The sequence below is a fragment of the Grammomys surdaster genome, unplaced genomic scaffold, assembly GCF_004785775.1.
Source record: "Grammomys surdaster isolate TR1022 unplaced genomic scaffold, NIH_TR_1.0 262, whole genome shotgun sequence".
Taxonomy (NCBI): Eukaryota; Metazoa; Chordata; class Mammalia; order Rodentia; family Muridae; genus Grammomys; species Grammomys surdaster.
In genome coordinates this window covers 4,714,611-4,720,916 of record NW_021604703.1, presented here as the reverse complement: position 1 = coordinate 4,720,916, position 6,306 = coordinate 4,714,611, and the positions used below count along the sequence as shown (strand labels likewise).

Genomic DNA, 6,306 nt, shown 5'->3' with positions numbered 1-6,306 from the left:
GAGAGAGAGAGAGAGAGAGAGAGAGAGAGAGAGAGAGAGAGAGAGAGCATGCATGCTATAGTCTACATATGGATATGACCAGACAATTTTCGGTAGTCAGTTCTTGTTTTGCATTATGTGGGTTTCAGGGATCGAACTTGGATTGTCAGACTTGACAGCAAGCACTTTTACCCTCTGAGCCATCTCACCAGCCCTCGACTGTACATCTGTTGCAAAGTTCACACTTGGGAATGATGTGATCAACTCATAAACACATTACAAAAAAATACTAATATTTTAAATGAGTTTACAATTTTATACCTGGCTGCATTCATAGCTGTTCTCGGCCACATGCAGCTTGACACACCTGTGAGTCCATAACTCGCTGTGACTTGGGGTACACAGGCTACTCTGCAAAGCACCCAGATCTAGGGTCTCTGGAAAGAGCAGCAGGCCACCAGCAGGGCACAAGGCACAGCTGGACCTCCACACTGAGGCCCTTTCTCCCCTTGCCCCGGGGCAGAGAACTCAAGTTTGGGAAATTGTTAAAACCCAGACTAGAACTGTAGTCCCTGTGTATGCAAACAGCCGGGCCTGAGAAATCAGAACCATATGGGGCTGACCTGCCTGGAGGGGGCTACCCCCTACTCCCACCCGCTGGCCAGCCCTAGCGGAGGCTGAGACAAGACTCTCAGAGCCTTCACAGAGGAATGCACACTTCCCCGGCTGGGACCTCAGACCCCACCAGCCTTGTAATTTGATGAATCGTCAACATCTGGGACTTAATTACTAGGCCCTGAACTGATAATCCTGGTAAGCCTCCTCATCCAGGGCCCCCCCGGCCCAGTGCATTTTGAGAGCTCCATTTCCCCAGCAGGAGCTGTCAGCATGAATTACAGTTAGAAAGCAAGACAGTCACCCAGCTCTGGTTGGGTGGAATGGTTCTGTATGCATCTAAACATTGCCGGTTTGTTGGCCTGGCTTTTTCTTGCCCATCTCAGGGAAGGTGAGCTGCAATAAGAAGCACCCACTCAACCCAGACATAGTGATACATACCCATAATCCTAGCAGTGAGAGATGGAGGTGTGAGCATCAGGGGTTCAAAGCCAATATCTGCCTGTCGAAAGAAAGAAAGAAAGAAAGAAAGAAAGAAAGAAAGAAAGAAAGAAAGAAAGAAAGAAAGAGAAGGAGGGAGGGAGGGAGGGAGGGAGGGAGGGAGGGAGGGAGGGAGAAAGAGGGAAAAAGAAAGGGAGAGAGAGAGAGAGAAAGAAAGAAAGAAAGAAAGAAAGAAAGAAAGAAAGAAAGAAAGAAAGAAAGAAAGACAGACAGACCAGGGAGATGGTCCAGCAAGTAAAGGCACCTGTGGACAAGCCTGAAGACCAGAGTTCAAAGTTCAATCCCCAAAACACACAAACTGGAAGGAGACAGCTGATGCCCAAATGTCAGACTCTGGCCTCCACATGCATGCACACACACTCACATAAATACAATTTTTAAAAACTAAGAAGGAGCACCAGGCACTGGTGGCGCACACCTTTAATCCCAGCACTTGGGAGGCAGAGGCAGGTGGATTTCTGAGTTTGAGGCCAGCCTGGTCTACAGAGTGAGTTCCAGGACAGCCAGGGCTACACAGAGAAACCCTGTCTTGAGAAGAAAACTACAAAGGACCAACTCTCAGATAGCCCCATTCCCCACTGCCTCCAGCCTTGCCTGGAGGAGGCCTCAGAAAGCACCAGCCCTTGCCGTCCCCATCGTGAAGTGGGAGGTTCTCACAGCTCTCAGTGCCTGATCATCTTGAGGCCCCAGGGGTGGAGCCTCCCCACTCAGAAACCCTCTCATGCTTGCTCTCAGATCTCAGGGATGGCTCCACGGACCCCTGCTTAGGTACAGCCTACTGGGGCCGTGAAGGAAAGAACCACTACCTGTAACTCCAGCTTCAAGGGATCCGATGTCCTCTCTGGCCTCTGTTGGTACAGATATACATCATTTAAAATAAAATAAATCACCAGGCAGTGGTGGTGCACACCATTAATTCCAGTGCTGGGGAGACAAAGACAGACAGATCTCTATGAGTTCAAGACCAGCCTGGTCTACACAGAGTGACTTCCAGGACAGTCAAGGCTATACAGTGAAACCTTGGCTCAAAAAACCAATAAATTTATTATTTATCTATTTATTTATTTATTTATTATTTTAAAAGACTTTATTTTTTTGTTTATGTTTTTTTGCCTGTGTGTGTATGTGTGTATGTGCACCATGTGTCTGCCTGGTGCCCATGGAGACTAGAGGGCATCAGATCTCTGAAACTGGAGTTACCAAGGGTCATAAACCATTATGTACACTCTGTAAACCAAACCCAGGTCTCCTACAACAGCAGCAAGTGCTCTTAACCACTGAGTCATCATCTCTCCAGAGCCAAATAATTTTCTTTAAAGGGTGCCAGGAATAGTGGCTTGCATGTTTATTCTAGCATTTTGGAGGCAGAGGAGAGTGGATCTCTGTGAGTTTGAAGCCAACCTGGTCTATATAGTGAGTTCTAGGCCAGCCAGGGGTACAGTGTGAGACTATATATATATGCATACATACATACATATATACATACATACATACATACATGCATACATACATACACACACATATAAATATATGTATATATATATGTGTGTGTGTGTGTGTGTGTGTGTAGGTGATACAGCCTACCCACTCAGAAAGTCACATGAAAGTCACTTCCAGCATTGCCTCTGCAGACACCAATTCTGTGTCAGCCCGTGGCTGTCCCCTGTCTTGGGTTGATCTAGGAGAAGAATTAAAAAGGGAGGTTGACCTGGAATTAAAAAGGGAAGTTGACCTGGGACTGAACTTGAACTTGTCACCTGAGAGCACAGCATGTCTCCCACCTTACAGACAAGATGAGGGCCTGGGACGTCCAGGTCACTGAGTGAGGCAGGAGACAGAGCCTACCCTGAGGCTTTGCTCTCCATTCATGTGCAGCCTGTGGTTTTATTTGCTTCTCAAGCATCTAGAAACATCCAGAGCCAGCTGATCTTGAGGAAAATCAGCTTCAAGCAGAACTGAGAGTTGTAAACAGCTGTGGGGTTTCACGGAGGGCAGAAGGTGATGAAAATCTCTGGTGAATTCTGTGGCTTTGATCAGGCAGGAGACAGTTCCCAGAGGCAGAGTAGCATGGGTCAGAAGAGGGATTTGAACCCAGATCCTGCAAGCCTCAACTTCCAGCCCTTAGCTGCTTTTCTCCTTGGTGTTTCTTGCTGGAAACTCAGGAAGGGTGGAAGTAGTTCGTGGTTAATTCTCCATTGTCTAGAGCAGGGCTGAGTTACCTTGATGGGAGAGATACCCACCCCTAATCCTACCACCAGGAGCATGCATCCAGCCAGCCTGGGGCTCTGTCCTTCCAGAACATTCTGCCTGGACTTTGTCTTGCCTTAATCTTAACCACACAACAGCCAGATTTGTTTCTGGCATTAGACAGACCATCTCCTAACCCTTCCCTGAAGCATTGCTCTCTCCCAAATCCAAGCTTAAGCCCTTTTCCAACCCATGGGAATGCCTACTTTGTAAACAATATAAACTCTATAGCCTCATACCTGGGTTGTTATGCGAAGTCTCAGCCTGGCCCTGAATGGGATGTGAGGGCATTCATGACACTGGGAACACTGCCACTCAGAAACCCACACTCTAGAAAATGATCTGGACAAGGTTTATGGGAAAGAAACCTGCTTCACAGAGTAAAACCAAGGGTTTCTCAAATCTACTAGAGCACAGAATCTCTCTCCATCAGTCGGAGATAGGGAGAAGACCGATGAGGAGTTTCCATCCTAGAAAGTCTCACACCTCAGAGTAACCCACCCCTCCCCTTCCCACTGCCATCCTCCCCAGGACAGAAGGGACATCAGAAGCATGTTGTCAAGTCAGATACATCCATCTGACTACAAAGCAGGAAGTTCAACTGGGTGGTGGCACACACCTTTAATCCCAGCACTTGGGAGGCAGAGGCAGATGGATCTCTGAGTTTGAGGCCAGCCTGGTCTACAGAGTGAGTTCCTAGGTGGCCAGGGCTACACAGAGAAACCCTGTATGTAGGGAGAGAGAAAGAGAGAGGAAGAGAGAGAGAGAGATAGAGAGAGAGAGAGATAGAGAGAGAGAGAGAGAGAGAGAGAGAGAGAGAGAGAGAGAGAGAAGCAGGATGTCTTCTACCTACCTCTGAGTCTTCCTCCTCAGTGTCACCAACTCCCAGTAACTGTCCTCTATTTACCCAGCAGTCTCTCTGTGGCCCAACAACTCACCCAGAGGGGGATTAATTCAGAGGCCTATGAACACCTCTCTTACCTAGGCCTCACCAGCCATGAGCCCAGAACCACCTCTACAGACGAAGGTCATGGCTATGGGTCAGCTGTGTCCTTAAAGACTGGCTCCCCAGCACCCCGTTTCAGCTTAGTTGGACCCTTCTCTGCCCACACTGCCTACCTCCCCCCAACATTCGCCACATCCACATCAGAACCAAACCCCCAAGTGTTATTTCACCAGGTACCTCTCCCTAGCCGTTTCTGCTACCCCTAACCCAAAGCTGACCTCGCCCCTTCTTGGCTCTGAACTGCCAGGGCTCTCATCATCTGTTCCATTTCTCTCTCCTTCCTCCCTCATGGGAAGGTTGACATCCCTCATCTGAAAATCTGAAGTGTCCCAAAATCGGAAACTTTTCTGAGTTGTTGGCCTACTACCCCAGCTAGAAAATCCCACAGTGTGACACTGTGCTTAGCAGGCAGAATTATTAGTATCATGCAAAATTACCTTCAAGACATGTGGATAATATGCAAATGAGACAAATGAATTTCATTATGTTTGTACTTGGGTCCATCTCCAAGATATCTCATTATGTAAATGTGAATAATTCAAAATGCAAAACATAAAAATCCAAAGACATATGTCGCAAGCTTTTTGGATAAACAATACTCGCCCTGTATGTGCGTATGTTTGATAAGCTATTGTAGGGATGGAACCCAAGTCTAAACACAAAACCCCTGACCTGTCAAACATTCCTTGGGCTCGAGCCTGCTGTTAACGATAACATAATGATATGTTAAATAGTTGTACACGTGAAGCACAGTCTCGCCGCATGGAAGAATTCACTGGTTGGACATCTTGTTACCACTTGAAGTTTCAGATTTTGAGACGGTCTGGTGTAGCTCAGGCTGGCCTTGAATTCACCTTGACTGATGGATCCTCCTGCTTCCACTTTCTGAAGGCTGGTATCACAGGCGTGCTTAGTTTTTAAGCAGTGCTGGGGATTGAACCCAGAGCTTTGTGCATGCTAGGCAAACACTCTACCAACCGAGCTACAAGCTCAGCCTAGAAGGCAGGTTTTCTGACGAGGAATGTTTGACCCAAGATTTCCCCGGCCACATGTTCCATATCAGGTCTCACTTGTGTGCTCAAGAGTCAAGGGAGGAGCCGGGCGGTGGTGGCACACGCCTTTAATCCCAGTACTTGGGAGGCAGAGGCAGGGGGATTTCTGAGTCCAAGGCCAGCCTGAACTACACAGAGAAACCCTGTCTTGAAAAACAAAAACAAAACAAACAAAAACAAAAAAGAGTCAAGGGAGGAAACTTTCTTCTTGGCTGTCGTAGACACTTGTGTAGAACACACATTAGCCATGTCCCCATCAGACTTTATTACCAGGAACAGGGACAGACATCCTGACTCTAGGATGCAGAGGAACCTGGAAGGTTTCATGAAAAAGGAGGCAACCAAGCTAAGATGGGCAGAGAGGAGAGTGAGCCAGGTGTGTGGGGGGGGGGGGGGCAGCGTGTGCAAAGGCTCAGGGGAGTGGAGCTGCAGGCATTGCTCCTGGGGTCAAAGGTGACATACATGTTAAACTGAAATGTTTCGTTAAAAAAAAAAAAGTGAAGTACATGTGGGGATAAGAGGACAGTGGTGAGGAGGGTGGGGTTTGCAGATAACAAATAACCCTGGTCCACAGCATCTCCCCATGTTGTATCCAACTAACTCTAGATGGAGCCGGGTGAGACTCGTTCGGTAGACAGGTGATTAGACAGAGTACACCTTAGCACCAGCAGCAGGCTCCACAGGGGCCTGGTCACCCTATGATACCCTGTTCTCAGTCTTGGCCCAGAAATCATCTAGCTTCTCCTTACTGCTACTGTCACATGCCACAGCAGAATGCTTAGCCTTCCAGAGCCTTCCAAACTGAGTGACAGTCACTCAAGTCAAGCTGGCTTAAAGGAAACCCAGGAAACAGATGTGTGAGGATCACTGCACAGCTCCAGCGGCCAGCCCTCATCGCTTTCCTCA

The 6,306-nt window shown here is 48.0% G+C and overlaps 1 protein-coding gene across 1 annotated transcript in view; it reads left to right on the top strand.

Annotated features, from left to right (window-relative positions):
• Col23a1 (collagen type XXIII alpha 1 chain) overlaps nucleotides 1-6,306 on the top strand; it is a 289,877-nt gene that overhangs the window by 251,871 nt on the left and 31,700 nt on the right. The gene's annotated exons all lie outside the window — the stretch shown is intronic.